Here is a 17,486-nt window from a genome sequence, read left to right as displayed (position 1 = left end):
GTGGGTCGAAGAAGACAGGGATGAGGGTGGAGCTTCAGGAAGGCTGCAGAGGGTGCCGAGTCAGCCAGTGCTGGGACCACTGCACACCTCCAGGTGACCCCAGGGCCCTGAAGGGCTAGGACAGCAGTCAGACTTCATCACACCTATTCCGTGACCGATGTACCAGGATAAGGCAGACTCAGGATGCTGTACACAGTACACTCTGATTACATCATCAGCCTTCCTGCGGAGAGAGCCTGCTTCCCAAGTGTTGCTGAAAACACAGCCCAAGAGATCTGAAGTCACTTGGGCAGGAGCTTCCGGAACCTAGAGAGCAGCAGCAGAGACCTGCTGTGAGTCTGCGACTTCACTGTCTCTTCTCCAGGGCTACTTTATAATCAATACTGTCCCACTCTGCAGGCACAGGCACTGCGCTGAAGTACATATGACAGTTTACAGAAAATTTACAGGTAAGGAAGTTCAAATTCTAGCTGGGCAAAATGGCACATTCATATAGTCCCATGTGCTTGGAGGGTGAGGTGGGAAGATCTCTGGGGCCCAAAAGTTTGGAAGCATCCTGGGTAACATTTCGAGATCCAAGTTCAAATCAAATGAAGTTAAAATTCTGCCTATAGAAAAAGAATTTTAAAACATTCTGCCTAATTCCCAGAGAATTTTCCTAGTCTTTCCTAGCAAAACAGATGTCAACTGGGTCTATAGTGCAGGCCACTGACATACTTGCCAGAAGTACAAGGCCCCAGGTTCAATTCTCAGCAATGAAGTAAAATAAAACTAGTTAACTCCAGCCACTTGACCATTAAAGAGCAAGAGGGAGCTACACATACTGGCTCCTACCTGCAATCCCAACCCCCGAGAAGCTGAGGAAAGAGACTACAGAATGAGACCCTGTCTCAAAAATGAACAGCTGCTCTTGGTTCTGACTCAGGGTCCCCTAGTTACTCCTGGTGGTCGGCCCATCTCCACTCCTTTGTGATTCCACTAAGGCACAGAACCTCTCTACTACAGCAGCTATACCAGGCTGTGACTCAGACAGGAGACCTTCATCCTCTTTCTTGTCCCCCATTTCAGTGTCTCCATACCTAACCCATGGACTGGCCTGCTGTGGATATTGCTCTGTGTAAATAAAGTTCTGATTGGCCAGTGGCCAGGCAGAAAAACTCTAACTACACTGGCCTCAGCCTGCCTGCTGCCCCTCCTCCCAGCCTACCTCCATTCTCCGGGGACTCGGGCTCTTGGTGCAAACCCAGGAGCCTAGTTCTTTCCTGCCACTCCTCTCAGCCTTGCCTTCCAGCACATCTCCATCTAGTCACATTTCTTTGGGATTCCTCTCAATGACCTGCTCTCTACCAGGGACCCCATACTTGCCACACTGCTGGTACCCAGGGACCCTACATCACCATACTTAGCTAGGACTCAGTGGGCAATGGCAACCAAAGAATAGAACGCCTACCCAACAAAAGTAAGACTGGCTATTATACCAAGAATCACTTCAAACATCCTTACTCTAGATGCTTAGACCCCAACACAAATGTCACAGATATAAACAACCAAGACACAGTCTCCTCCAGAAGGCAACAATACTAATGTGTTAGGCAGTCAAAAACAATTGACCTGAAACACAACACAAGGACTTCAAAGCAGCAATTATGAACATGTTCAGGGACCTTAAAGAAAATATGAATAAAGGCTTTCTTTAATGAAGACTGAAAACAAAACCAACTGAATGGAATAATAAAAACACTTCCAGATAGGAAAGCAGAATTTAACAAAACAATACAATCACTAAAGAAAACTCAAGCTGAAATGAAAACCTCAACATGCCACACAAAAGCCTCAGAGGCAAGCCTCACCAACATAGTAGAAGGAATGGAAGAGAATGTCAGGTGTTGAAGACAAGGAAGAAGAACTGAATACCCCAGTCAAAGAAAATTTCAAACTTAAAAAACATCCAATCACAAAATATCCAGAAAACCTGCGACACTATGAAAAGATAGAAGCTACAAATAATAGAACTGGAAGAAGGAGAAGAAACTCAGGTCAAAGGCACAGAAAATATTTTTTAACAAAATCATAGAAGAAAATTTCTCCAGTCTAAAGAAGAAGCCTTTCAAGCTACAAGAAGCATACAGAACACCAAATAGACAGGACCAAAAAAGAAACTCCTATCTATGACATATAATAATCAAATCACTAAACATACAGAACAAAGAAAAAGCTGCAAAGGAAAAAGACCAAGAAACATATAAAGTCAGGCCCATTCAAATAATACCCAACTTGCCAATGGAGCAGTGGTTTTCAACCTGTGGGTCGCGACTCCATTGGGGAAGTCAACTGGCCCTTTCCAGGGGTGGCCTAAGACCATCAGAAAAACAGATATTTACATTATGATTCATAACAGTAGCAAAATTATAGTTATGAAGTAGCAACAGCAATAAATTTAAAGTTTGGGGGTCACCACAACATGAGGAACTGTATCAAAGGGTCACAGCATTAGGAAGGTTGAGAACCACTGCAAAGGAGATTCTGAAAGCCAGAAGGGCCTGGACAGATGTTCCACAAACTTCAAGGAACCACAGATAACAGCCCAGGTTACTACACCCAGTATAACTATTGACTGACATTGTGATTCAAAAGGCAGAGAAAGAAAAACATTCCACAATAAAACCAAATTTAGGCAATTTCCATCTACCAATCCAATTCTACAGCACTAGACGGAAAACGTCAGTTTGAAGAAAAGATTAGCTATATTCAAGAAGACACAGGAATAAATACCCCTAGGACAGTTGGTCAAAAGAGAAAAAAAGGAAGGGGGCTGCCAACAGGAACAAAATAACAGAAATCAATGAATACTGCTCATTGGTACATATTAATATTAATGGTCTCAATTACCCAGCAAAAAGAAACAGACTAACAGTTTCAATTAGAAAAGAAGATCCATCCTTCTGTATCCAAGAAACACATGTAGTCATCAAGGACAGACATCACCTCAGGGTAAAAGGATAGAAAAGGTATTCTAAGCAAAAAACAAGTATGGACCCCAAAAACAAGTATGTCTAGCTTTTCTAATAGCTGACACAATAGATTTCAAGCCAAAACTAATAGAAGAGACAAGAAAGGAAACTACATACTCATAAAGGAAAAATCCACCAAGAAGATATTCTAATTCTAAACACTTATGCACTGGACACATGGGCACCCAAGTTCCTAAAAGAAACACTACTATAGCTAAAATCATATATTGAATCTCACACACTGGTAGTCATCACCAGACAGGCCATCCAGACAAAAACAAAACAGAGAAATGCTTAAGTTAAATTATGTCATAAATCTAATGGACCTATCAGATATCTACAGACTATTTCACTCAAACACTAAAGAATATACTTTCTTCTCAGTGGCCCATGGAACCTTTCCCAAAACTGACCACATATTGGGATGCAAAGCAATTGTCAACAGATTGTTTTTTTAAAAAAGATCTGAAACAACACACTGCATCCTATTAGAACATCCTTGATCAATAAAACACAGGACAACACATGCTAGGCAGATGTGAAGAAAGGGGAACACTTATTTATTGTTGATGGGAGTGCAAACTGGTACAGTTCCTATTGAAATCAGTGTGAACATACCTCAAAATATTACAAAATCCAGTTATGCTACTTTTGGGCATATAACCAAAAGAATCTATACCCTACTATAGAGATACTGGCTCATCCTTGTTCATTGCTGCTCTATTCATAATAGCTAGAAATTGGAAGTAGCCTAGATACTAAAAATATGGCACATTTACACAATGGAATATTATTCAGTTGTTAAGATAAATGAAATCATAGAATTTGCAGATAAATAGAAGCAATCATCCTGAGCTAAGTAACCTAGACCAAAAACCTAGACCAAAAATAGACAAATATTGCATGTTTTGTCATATATGTGGATATCAGTTTTTACACTTTGGATATGTGTTTGATAATCTTAATAACCATAGCAGTTAGGTACCTACTAAGGGACCAGTGGGTAGGAGAGGATCTTCCAAGGAAGGGGAAATAAAGTACAATGTTATAAAGGAATAAAGGGGAAACTAAAGTAGGAAGATTAAATGTGGAGAGGGATGGAAGTCAGTGTAAAAGGGAATGTGGGGAGGGACTATGGACATGAAAGGCCTTTTGTAAAGCCAATAGAAACCAATTACTGTAGAAGCTTCCTAAAACACAGACATATGTGCAAGAAATTTAAATGGAATCACCATGTAAAGGTGGAGACAATGCCCCAACTAGACATCTTATGCTACCAACTAAGGCCTCCAGTGCCAGAAAGTTATATTTTGTTGAGTCATTGTCCAAAGGGGTCCCACAGACTCCCCACCTAAATATTGTAGGCCACTGTCAATGCTATTGGTGATTTTCTATAATATGATGGTAGGCCTTTACTAAAGACAGCTTCTTTATGTCATCAACCATGGGGAAATTGAGCTGGTGACAAATTAGAAGCTGCACCCCTACTGACGAGCGTTCATGATGCTAGAAGGTACTTTTTACACTACTAGAGGAAAAAAGTAGTATCAACATCACCCAGCTACCAACCCTGTGACCTACACAACAGAGACTGGCTGCAAGATGCATTGGTGCAGTAGTGGCACAGATGTTACAGGAATAACCACCCACTTCCTGATTAGATTTAAGGTCCACTTCATGAGATGGAACCCATTCTTGACACTGCTAAGATTGGCTAAGATCCTGAGAACAGATAGGTCATGGGTCTAGGGGAAACCTAATACTATTATTCTGCTAAAAGAACATAGCAATAAAATAAAGTAGATTAGAGAACCAATCAAGCCTTATCAGAGAAGCTACTTCTTGCAGCTGATGGTAATTAACAAAGAGATCCACAACTGGTCGATGTGTAGAGAGTGAGAGACTTTGGAGCACTCAGTCCTAAATGTCTTCATCAAACCCCTCCCCTCAAGACTCAGGGATCTATGTGGAAGAGGAAAAAGAAAGATTGTAAAAGCCAGAGGTAATGGATGACTACAAGGAAAACAGCGTCTTTCAGATACTACAGGACTGACATACATGTGAACTCACAGGGACTGTGACAGTATACAAACAAAAGCCTACACGGTTTCAAACCAGACAAAAATCTTAGCACTGAAAAGGGGAAGTGGACACAAAGTCCCACCCCTAGTCAAGAATCTATTTGTAATGGGTATCTGACGGGAAGAGAAGACCGGTTTTCTCTAGTGGAGTGTCACTGGGTGTATCAAGCACACTTTGGTGTAGGTCCCATGCTAAGAAACAGTTGACTAATACAAAGCGGAATCCATAATGTTTGTGTACCTTTTGCTTCATTTTATTTTTGTATTACTGATTAAAAAACTTTTTGTCTGTTTTGATTTTCTTTATTTGTGTGTGTGTGTGTGTGTGTGTGTGTGTGTGTGTGTGTGTGTGTGACAGAGAGAGAACATGAAGTTGGGTTGATAGGAAGGTAGGTAGGATCTGGGAGGAGAAAGAATATGACCAAAATCTATTATATAAAATAAAGTACAATAAATCAACCAACCTCTCTGTTTAGCTGCTTTTCTGATGCTGCTAATAAAACAATAACCAAAAGCAACATGGGGAGTAAAGGGGTTATTTCAGCTTACAGATTACATTCTATCATTGAAGGAAGACACAGCAAAAAGCTCCAGGCAGGAATGCAAAAACAGGAACTGAAAGCAGGACAATGGGCAATGTGTTTACTGGTTTGATGCTCAAGGCTTGCTCAGCCTGCTTTCTTGTCCAACGTAGACTGGCGCTGTCCAGGTGTGGCACTGTCCACAGTGGGCTGGACCCTCCCACATCAATTATCAGTCAAGAAAATGCCCCACATACACACCCACAGCCCAGGCCAATGGCAGCAATTCTCAATTGGGGTTCCCGTTTCCCAGGTGACTCTAGTGAGTAAGTTGACAAAAAATAACCAGCATGCCTCACCACAACCCCCCAAACCCACCACAAAAAAAAAAAAACAAAAAAGAATCAAGAAGCGGGAAAATCAAGGGTAGTAGAGGCTCTGGCTAATGGTAGTGTAAGAAAGATCTGATCTACCAGCTTCGGGAGAGAGGTGGCTTTGTTTTTTGGTCTGTCTAGAGATCAGCACACCACAGGGCTCCTCTTGCCCTACCCTGTCAAAGCACAAAGCACCCAACAGTTTCTGTAGCGGTAACACAGGTGCTCACACCTAGCCTGCATCATCTGGTTGTTCAGTCAGCACAGAACACAAAGGTGGTTGACTTAAGAGGTTGATTAAGCATTAAAACACCAGTAAACACGGGCACCACTTATTCCTGGTGCTCCAGCAGCAAGGATTTAGAGAATAGGAACCTCAGACCCAAACAGTCACTCTTTCTGTGAGGACCTTTTACTTAAAGGAGCAGTCACATGTTTCCTCTTTGTATCTGAATCTTTGAAATATTGACTCTATTTTAACTTTCCAACTTTCCATCTCAAATCCTATGAGTTCAAGTTCACTTTCCTCTTTCTAAAGTAAGGACAGCATACATGAATAGCTATTTGAATGGTGGGTGTGTTTGGTCCTTATACTATACCACCAGCCCAAAGCAGGCTACAGGCCCCAAGCTGTGGAGGGAGACTTACAAGAGCTAGTATCCTCAGACTGTCACCCTCCTATACTGCTTCACCCAGTTGTCCAATCACCACACAGAGCAAGGGTGGCTCCATAAGGGGTCAGGCAGGGGTGAGACCCGGGACTCCCTCTAGTGCAGTACGCACTAGCTGAGTAGACACATCTTTGAAGTCCACCACAGGGGATCAAGGTGGACTCTTGTTTAGAGTTTTCACTGAACTCCCGAAAGTGACACAGTTGAACAAACACTGGACTGCTGTTCCAGTCTCAGGCTCCTGGGTGGTGGATGAAAAGTGAGCGCTCCTGGAACCAACACCAAAGGGAACTAGGAGGCAAGGAGGAGCTGCAGACCACAGGCTTCAGGACAACTCAAGCCACACTAGGCCTGTGCTTGCAGTTGGCCTGGTCGAAGCCACACTAGGCCTGTGCTTGCAGTTGGCCTGGTGTCAGGGAAGCTCTGCGAGGGAACTGCCATACTAACATGTACAGACTATTCCATGCTGCTTAAATCAAGCAGCATGATCTCTCTGAGCTCCTATGGCATTTTCTACAAATACTTTAATGTTTGTTTCTTAAATAGTTCCACTAAATTACTAGGATGACTTGGTGGTCTTCCATTAAAAGAATATAAATGGAAAGACTGACCTATTTCACTATGCCTTATGGAACACTGGCTATGTACAACAGAGTAACTATATGTGGCATTCAGGTGCAGAGATCTACAAAGGAAAGAACACACAGCATCTTCAAGAGCCAAACGGCAGCATCTTAAGGACTCCACTTTTGATAAAAGTCATCAAAAAGGACAGAGTATAGGGAAGGGGTCCTGACATGGTGTGTGGACTGAAGGGGCTGAGCAGGCAAAAGGAGGTGAAGGCCAGGCTGGTGCCTAAACAGAGGAAGGCAGAGAACAGGTGAACCTGAGCACAGAGACTACTCCCAGCTGACCCAGGCAGTGAGTCTCTTACATACATGGGAGAGGCTGTTTGGACCAACCACAGATATTTGTTTGGACCAAACCCAGTGTTGCCTCTTAGCACCAACCATCATCCTTCTTTTCTTAGCCAATAAGGGAAGAGCTCCCCCTCTGGCCTAGCTGGAAATGGCTGCAGGGTAAACCAGGACTCATTAGGGGTGCAATACAAAACAGCTAGTACAAACCCTCAAAACAGCCCTGCTGGGGCTGTGCTTTCCTGAAGTTTTCTCAAGCTGTCCATGGACTGTTCACAGCTGGTGCTGTTTGCCTGACAGTTCTTCTACTGTAGGCAGCAAGGCAGCAGAGGAGAGTCCAACATTTGCTACTCAGAGAGTCAAACTGCCCAATCCCCGACATATTTTTCTTGTTTACAGGAAACTAACACTTTCAATACAAACGAGAGAACTTTTTTCATTAACACTAACACAGACTTTGAACACGTTAACACCTTAATAGTGCTCAGTGTATCAGGGAGAGCTGGTTCCCACTCATGGGTGTCAGTTTCCAAGGTTCAGTTTGTGGTTGCTTGCCCCTTGCACTTAGACAGGACAATGGCAGGAGTGTGGGTTGTGGAGAGCTGTTTACTACAAGGTACAGAAAACTGAAAAACCAGGGTCTGTGCTAGCCTCCCAAGGAGCCACTCCCTATGATTTACTTCCTCCAGCTCCCCAAACAGCACCGCCAACCAGAGACCAAGCATGCAAATAGGAGCTATGGGGACATTTCATAGTCAAACCTTAAAGTCATACATTTACCAAATCTCCACTGGAAGATACAGAGCCTCCTGAATAAGGCTGTAGATATGACCAGGAATATGATGCCAGTTCAGAACTCAGAGAACTCAGACCTTACTGAGGGCAAGGACCAAAATAAACCATTGTGGTGAACTAATATATATATATATATTAACATGAAGTGAGAAGTAAACAGGGTAAGGTGGTTCAGAGATAGGAGAGGCCTCTCTCACTACAGAGAAACGCAGAATCTATGTAAGCTTCTGAACAACCTATCACAAGTTACCAGAATGATTTACTTCCAGCATTAGTCTTGCTTGACATGATAGAATTTTTAAAAGCACCTTGTCCTAGCCAGGGATGGCAACAGACACCGCTTCCCAGCACTCAGGAGGCAGGACCACCTCCAGGCCAACTTAAGACTACACACTAAGACCTAGGTAAAAACCCACACCACTATCACTAGAATCATCTTTCTTCTTGTTTAATCTCTCTATGTGAGGGGGTTTCCTATGTCGCTACAGCACACTTGAGGGCAGGTGCTCAGGAGCCCAGGACCTGGGCCTCTGAGCATGTTCTGGCATCTGCTGAAGCTTGGCCTCCATCCCTGGGGGCACAGATGCTGGCTCAGACAGGCAGAACTTGTCATAGGTTAATGCTTGCTTATCTCTTCTTGAAAATTCCACTTGATTAAAAACTTAAAAAGCAAACAGACATTAAAAAATAAACTTCAGAATAATAACCATCCAAAGGCAGCATGTACCTACTGAGCATGCCAGCTTCCTGCCACAATGCCAGGACTTGGGGATTAATCAGGCTGCATGACTAAAAGTTAACTGCATGTTTTTAAAATTGGAAATAAGAACTACTAATTTTTAGTACTAAAAATCATGTAAAGTACCTTTCCTAAATAGCCCTGTATACATTTTGACAACAGGGAAAATCAGTCAAGCTGGTGTTGACTAGTGACTGTTTATTTAGCTTTCCTACTTCAGACATCAGCTGTCCTTCTGCTGACAGACCGGTCTTATGGCTCCCTGACTGTCATGTTTGTCTTGTACAAACAACAGCAGCAGCAAAGCCAAACAATAAGCACATTTGGTTATATTAGGTTAGTAACTGTATTATCAAACAAAACAAAAAAATCGAAATAACAACAACCACCAAAGCCCAATACCTGGATGATGCATTGGTAAGACATCAAACTTTTAAAGCAGACTAAATAGTTTGCACCAATCTGAGCAAATGTGCCATTTGTGCAACTGGGAAATGGACCTGACTTCTGGAAAAGCAGGCTCCCACCGCCAGCACTGTTTGGGTGGATGCAGAGTTCTATCTGGGTTCCTTCAGCAGCACAAGGGTTGAACCCTCTAGGCTTGGCGCTCCTTGCTCTGAACTCTACATGGTGACTGAGTGTCTATACATTACACTCTGCTGGCCCAACTGTATCCCACAGTTCTCAGTTGCCATAACAACACAATGATCTCCCTGGGGTAAAAGCTTGGAGCTTTTTAAAAAAAAAAAAAATTCATCACCACATCTCACTCCCTCACTCCAATGCCAAATCCCAGGACACACCGAGTCTATTCCCTCCACGTGCCCATTCACCAACAGCCAGCAGTTCATTTAACTTAACCCTTACTACTGCCTTCTGCTTGGGCATCTGTCCTTGACAGCCAAGGGATACTATCAGAGGTAGTCTGCCTTAGTACACTTGGTTCTTCATAGTCCTGAAAGAAATGCCCAAAGTCTCAGTGTCTGCAGAGCCCTGCAGAGCCTGCCATCTACTCTTCCCGCTGCATTTGTATCACATCATTCTAATCGAACCTGTGTGCCTCCACTCCCCCACCCTGCCACAGTGGGAAAGGCTGCCAGGAAGCAGAAACATGTGGCTCCATATCACAGCGTCAGTCTAATCATGAGTAGGCCATCAATCTTTACTAAAATCTGTAATGTACAGAGCCCCCACATGGTCCAGGGTTAGCTAGTTCCTGGTGGTCAGCATCTTATGCTGTGACGGCATATTTGTTACAACTAAAAGGCCAACACAGAGTGTGACTGACGAAATGTGTGCCTTCTTCTCATCATCTGTTTTTATCGAGCGCCTTCTTCTGTCCCAAGTCCCACCCAGAGCACCCTACACCAGGCTCGCCTCTGTAGGCTCCCATAGTCTTATCCTTACCCACAACCCTAACGATTTTGCTGAGTACTGCCCAGGCATGAGGCAGAACGCTTCCCCGTGTGGGTTATCTGATCAAATGGAGGGTGGGATTTGGGGACAGAAGTCATGAGGCAGCACACCTCGCTCCTTGTCAGGGACACAGTGCCCTCACAACTTGTCACTGCCGGCCATTCCTCACCCTCTGCCAAACTTGTGAGTGAAGCTTCACCTGTTCCTCTCCCTCAGTATTGGGGGGGAGGGGTGTGTGTGAGTGGGTTCACACCGCACAGATTGAAGGTGGGAAGGGGTAGGTGCCATACAAGATGAGAATTCCTCTCCATGGAGAATCTGTCTGCTCCATCCACTCACTCCTTCGCTGGTCTATGTCAGTGTGGACACACAGATCCTTATCTGAGACTCTGGTTTTATCCAGGCATGGCACTATTGACCTAGCTGCTTGGGTTCCTGGTTTTGGCCACCGAGGGTTCTGTCAGCAAGCTCACTGCTTATGACACACTTGCCACTCCTGAGTGTGCCTTTGGGCACACTCATTTTATGGCACTGAAGATGCTCCTAGATCATTTCCAAGTCTTCCCAGTTCTGGGCCTAGAATCAGCCATTTCCCCAAGGAGCCCTGGTTCCATTTCAGGGAGGATGAATTGAACCTGTATCTGCATGAATGCTGTAAACCTGTCTCTGCGGGGATGGTGTGACCTGTTGCCTGGGAGGATGGTGTGAACTCATGTCTGGGAGGACAGTATGAACTTGTTTCTGAGTGGATGGTGTGAAGCTATGTCAGGGTGGATGGTGTGACCTGTTGCCTGGGAGGATGGTGTGAACTCATGTCTGGGAGGACAGTATGAACTTGTTTCTGAGTGGATGGTGTGAAGCTATGTCTGAGTAGATGGTGTGACCTGGTATCTGGGAGGATGGTGTGAACTCATGTCTGGGAGGACAGTATGAACTTGTTTCTGAGTGGATGGTGTGAAGCTATGTCAGGGTGGATGGTGTGACTTGGTATCTGGGAGGATGGTGTGAACTCATGTCTGGGAGGACAGTATGAACTTGTTTCTGAGTGGATGGTGTGAAGCTATGTCTGGGTAGATGGTGTGACCTGGTATCTGGGAGGATGGTGTGAACTCATGTCTGGGAGGACAGTATGAACTTGTTTCTGAGTGGATGGTGTAAACCCATGCCTGGGTAGAGGATGTAAATCTGTCTCTGGGTAGATGGTGTGAACCCAAGTCTAAGTAGATGGTATGAACCCATGGCTGTGTGGATGGCGCAAATCTGTCTCTGGGTAAATGGTATGAACCCAAGTCTAGGTGGGTGTCTTGGTGCTGGGAGTCTTCTATGCCTGGTCTTAAGAAGTTTTTTAAAGAAGGGTAAATAGCTGAGTTGATTGCTTTTATTAATCTCCTTGGAGTGACCTTTGGGAGTCTAAGCCATAATCCTTTGGTTTGTTTTTGTGAACATAAATAAAATCTAATGAGCTAGAAGAGATGATTCAGAATAATTATGGCAAAGTGAATGCATTTTTGTTCCTATAAAGATCTGCAAAAATACTAAGTAGTAAATTAATTTTAATCAGCTTAAGGTCAGGCCTTGCGGGCTTCTAGGCCTTGGTCCTGTGAGTCACTTGGGAAGGGAGTTTCAGTTTCCTGAGAATTGACTCATTTATCTCCTATTTTTTTTTCTTCTTATCTGATCTTTAGAACACAGTCAGTTATCACTTTGCAAATCACTCTTGGCCATAGAGACATAAAAATAAAGCTGAGCTTGTCTGTAGAAGGGGCTCGGGCTGGAGAGATAGCTCAGTGGTTAAGAGCATCGACTGTTCTTCCAGAGGTCCTGAGTTCAATTCCCAGGAACCACAGGTGACTCACAACCATCTGTAATGAGATCTGGCGCCCTCTTCTGGCCTGCAGGGACACATGCAGGCAGAATACTGAATACATAATAAAGTAAATCTTTAAGAGGAGGAGGAGGAGGAGGAGGAGGAGGAGGAGGAGAGGCTGTAGTTGGAGAACAAGGGTTTGTAGGGCCCAGGGCTTTGGCCAGTCTTTCCTCTAGGGTCACTGTGGTTACTCACTGTTGCTACATGTGGTAAGGAAGTGGGAGGCTTTGTCAGAGAGTGGAGAGTGCTCAGAGAAAGCCAGAGGAAGAGGGTCCCCTAAAGATTCAGAGTCCACAGAGGACTCTAAATGGCAATGGGAATAGTTGGGTTGTAACATTTAAAAAAGCAGACGACACAGACTTGGAGTCCTCAAGGCTTATGCCACAGTCCATGATCAATAGATCAATCAGGTCAGAATTCCTGCAGAGAGGCAACTTTCAAGTGAAAGGGTGTGGACCTCAGCTAAGTTTCTTTATAGAAACAAAGACCCTTGTTACAGGCACTAAGGGAGGTGACACACAAAAAAGCACCTGGCACGATGACCTTTCAGTAGTTAGAAAAAACTATGGAAAATTAAGTAAAATTGAAACCCCCAAACTCAGCAAGGGCACAGGGAACACCAAGCACAGGACAAAGTCTTCGGGAGGATGGGCTGGGGGCTTACACGAGGGGCTCCCCTGTCCCTCACAAACTGCTGACACAGTCTCCACCTCCAGCACTCAGGGCCACTCTTGCTGCTGGGAAACAGTTGGACTTCCCAGGAAGGACAGATTAGCCCTGGCCAGGTACTCACCAGCTCAGGGCTCTTGATCTTTTTAGAAAACTATACAAAATCAAAAATGGTAGTAAGGAAACTGAACTCTGGTTCATGTTCACCACAGCACAACTTAAGATTCCAGTATGGATCAGCAACGTGAATGAAAATGCCACATCTTCGTGTTTTATCTTAGGCAAAAGTACTTAGAAATTCGACACTTAATGTAACACAGAAACTCAGCAGGGTATAGGAGGCAAAGCCAAAACCTTCCCTCACACTACACAGAGAGGGCGGAGGGCGTGGCCTTACCTAGAATGGTACCCAGAAAGTGGGCTTCAGTCAGGCTTTGCCACACCACGATCAGTTGTGAGCTTCAGCACTAAATAAGGTGCTTGTAACATGTTTCTTTATATGATCTATGAATGCATTTAAAAATCCACAAAGCCCAACTGTCTAGGGAGCTCTGACTCATCACCACATGCACGTGTACCACACAAACCCCTCCATAAGACCGCAGAAGGGACAGTATTTTCAAGTCAAATTTCATTTTATCTTACTGAGGGAGACTGACTTTGCCAAGAATCAGTGGCAGATCTAGGAACTGAAAATCCAATTCTGTTCTGCCACACTTCTCCAATGAGGAAATACGGCTTAGACCATGGTGCATCATCACTGAGGGGAAAGGCACAGTCTCAGAGCAGCCTACTGTCTCCTGTGAGAAACACCGGGTGATGTGCCGCCACCTGGCAGCTGGAGCCGCAGAGACATGACTGCCTGGCAGTGGGCTTTCACTGATGAGCTGGGCCAAAAGATATAGAAAAGAAAGGCACCACTGTGAACTCTTTGGGGCTCTCTGAGGTGGGGTGCAGCCCACTGAGGTCTGTCTCCTGGGGGGACAGAGTGGTTAAGCAGCTGGCTCACTGTGGAGAACTTAAGGATCTCAAGTGCACCTGCTTTTTAAGAACAGTGTTTATTACTAGGATCCACAGCCTTCTCTGAGCTCTCTGAAAACGCCCCACTCAGAGTCCCTGAGGCCCACGCAGAGGCATGAGGCCCCAAGAAATGGTGCAGCGGTCTACTTGAAACCATCCATTCCTCGGGCAGCTAACAGGCCGGGTTGGGGAGAGTCTGTATTTGTCTTCTGTTACCTAATTCTTCTCATTTAGAAGCAGCTAAATACATATAATACCTAAGAAAATGGAACTTTTCCTAAGTAAGTAAAGCCAACTAGATCAAATATGCTTTGGGGGATTAAGTGGCCCCCAACTTCATTATGGTTGGTAGGCTCAAGCCTTGACGGCAAAGGAGCCACCCAGAGCAGGCTGGGCTACTGAAAACCCTTAGTGCAGAGGCAAACAAACAAACCCACCCCACCCCCCAATCAGAGCAGGACCCCAGCTGCACACGGTGGGGGGGGGGAGGTGCTGAGGAGGTGCTGCAGCATCCAGGGGCAGTTGGGAAGTCCTATGACCAGCCTTACCTCTGCAAAGGCGGAGAGACCAGGGACCTGACTGCAGGATTCTGGCAGGTTTGGGCAGGTTCAGCATTCTTCAGCCGCCCGCCAGGTTTGGCAGCTCTCCCTTGACTGGTCCTTTTTCTTCATCTTTTCTACCTATCAGGACCCACCTTAGCAGCTAGCTGTATAAATTTGGGCAGTTTGAAGATGGAAAACCAGAGCAGTTGTGGAGGCCAAGTGAGAAGGCTTCAGTGCCCAGCTGCCAGCCAGATCCCTCACCAGAGAGGAAAGACTTCTCCAGAGTCTCCCCACACCCGAAGCTCCTGCCTCAGGCAGGGAGCTAGAGAGACTGCCTCCAGGACAGGACTAGTAGCTGCAGGCAGAGGGGACTGGTCCCTGCAGTTACTTCTGGGGTCAAGACTGGCAGGAGTCCAGAGACCAGCTGCTCCTGCTACTTCTGAAGGTGATCGGCAGACTTGCTCTGAAAGGGACAGCTCTCTGTTGGCACCCAGAAGCCCCCACCACACCCCAAAAAGGCTTTGAGCTTTAACACTTCTTAGAGATTTTTGTATCTAGCATACCACTGCCACTAAGAGTTCAAACCAGTTTCATTTAAACCTCACCTGGCAATCTGTTTTGTCTTGTCTCATACAAAGCTTGTCAGTCAATACTGAACTGATATATTAATGCATCTCCCATTTGTACTCTGGCTATCTTCCCATTGCACTCTTGGAAGAGGGGAGGACAAGAGCAGGGTGAGAGAAAGAAGATGGTCTCCACCAAATGCTTCACATGTATAGAACAAAGCTCAGCAACCCTACCAGTTAAACCCAGAAGTCAAGGCCAAATGCCAGCATCTGACATCCTGATTTTCAGTGCAGGCTGGTAGCATACAAGTGAGTAGTCATTGTGGGTCTTGTCTTATAAATCCAACTCTTAAGTGACAACAGATGTTGGAACCTCTCTGCAGACCTCCCCCATTCATGTAATCTATCTTATGAATCAATAGTAGTATCTGGTAGGAAAACATGAAGAGAAATATAAAATAGTACACAAGCAGAGTTACTGTTGGTACTAACTGGAATCTAAATGTTGCAGCTGTAGCCCAAACCATGGACTTGTTTTTCTCTTATGAGAATGGGAATTTGAGTGCAAAAATATATATATATATATTAGCTCAAAAGTGTTTCAGATAAAGCACAGAATTTGTACGAGGAGGGTGTACCATGGTCAGGGTAAGAGCAGAAAATCAGAGCAGTCAAGAGAACCAGGAACAGAATGAAATTTTGACTTGTGCTGAACAGCATGGAAATTAATATTCATGTGAGGACAGCCTTTAGAGCCAAGGAAGCACAGATGTCACACACAACACAAACTATCACCACAAGCAAGCAGTTTCCCCAATGAAATGGGCTGTCTGCACGGGACTGTGTACTATCAGTACGCAATCCACTACTAGAGCCAATTCATTTCCCTTCTGCCTGGAGTCTGTTTCTCGGGCTCCTGAAAAGCTTGGTCTTTGCTGCAGGACCAGGCTTGAATCCTGGCTCTTGTGTTCACTACTCCCAACAGGAGCAGGGGGTCTGGCCTGCTTCATCATCTATAAAATGGAGATGATAATGGTTCATGCCTCAAAGGATTCCTAAGGAGATTAAATTAACTACCATGTGAGAGCCCTTTAAAACAGTTCTAGCCAGGCATGTGGTAGTGCATGCCTACAGTACCAGTTATTCTGAAGGCTGCAGGAGGAGAGTGGCTTCGGTTTAAGAGCCAGAGCAACACAGCAGGACCCTAATGCAAGGAAAAAGCCACACACAAACCATTCCAGATGTAGCAGAGATGGAGAAGGGCCAAGAGGGAGCAAGGAGGACCCTGAGGCGAGACTAGCATATGCTCTTCATTAAAAGCAGGCAATCTGGAGCTGTTCAATGATGCTCCAGAACGCCATCAAGCATTGAACAGAGGGAGCCCAGACCAGCACCTCAACTGCCCAACCAACCCAGGCAGGCTGATCAAATGGACAGACTCACAGGAGCACTGTTTGACTTGGCGTCTTTCACTCCTCTACCCCTGGAGATTACAAGCAGGCCTGGCGCACACTACTACTCACATGCTTGATGAACATGGGAAGAATCAAAGGCATGGATCTGGCCTTAGAGTCAACAGTAGGCAAGAGGATACTTTAGAACAGCTACTACCAAGACAATAAAACAGTACTCCCCAAATACTGGGAAGCACTTCCTAGCACAATTTCATTAGATAGTCAAAAGGCTTAGCTATAATTATAACTATCAATATATTGAGAGTGTCCAATAAGCACATCTCCCTATAAATATTTGAGGACATTCCATGAAAATTCATGATGGTCACTTTCACCTACAATTAAAATTTCCATAAATTAACTTTTGTCAGTTATATAGGAAAACAGAAATTTTAATAGTATAAAAGATGATTTAGGCCTCCTGGGACAGGGCCCCAAGCCGCCAGTAGATACCCAAGTGCCACTACAATAAACAAGAATATGATGGAGAGGCAGGAAGGGGACAAATGGAGCAGGCCCACAGCATACTGTACAACGCCCAGAGCTTACATTGATGCAAACCCAGTCACTGAACCTACTGCCTGGTCATGGGAGCCCCCTGTCTCTGGGCAATGATGGAGGCCTGAAATGAGGAAATGTTCACCTTCTGGATTAGACCTCCTCAAAGGACCACTGTGGTCTGATATACCAGAGGCCATGTTGGTGTAGGTGGCCCATGCTGCTGCTCAGACCTCCATGAACACTGACATTGGTGATGTCCTCAGGCTTTGCTGCTCAGGGAGCCATGCTCATGTGAGTGGCATGTGTAACCACCTGAGTCCATGTTGAGGCTTGTGGTCC

At 45.0% G+C, this 17,486-nt stretch overlaps 1 protein-coding gene across 2 annotated transcripts in view; it reads right to left on the bottom strand.

The window, feature by feature from the left end:
• The window catches only part of LOC118591133 (mitochondrial intermediate peptidase), a 137,643-nt gene that overhangs the window by 11,579 nt on the left and 108,578 nt on the right, over positions 1 to 17,486 (bottom strand). The gene's annotated exons all lie outside the window — the stretch shown is intronic.

Source organism: Onychomys torridus, chromosome 9 (genome assembly GCF_903995425.1).
Source record: "Onychomys torridus chromosome 9, mOncTor1.1, whole genome shotgun sequence".
NCBI classification, from domain to species: Eukaryota; Metazoa; Chordata; class Mammalia; order Rodentia; family Cricetidae; genus Onychomys; species Onychomys torridus.
Note: the sequence above shows the minus strand (reverse complement) of the source record. Positions and strands in the feature narration are given on the sequence as shown.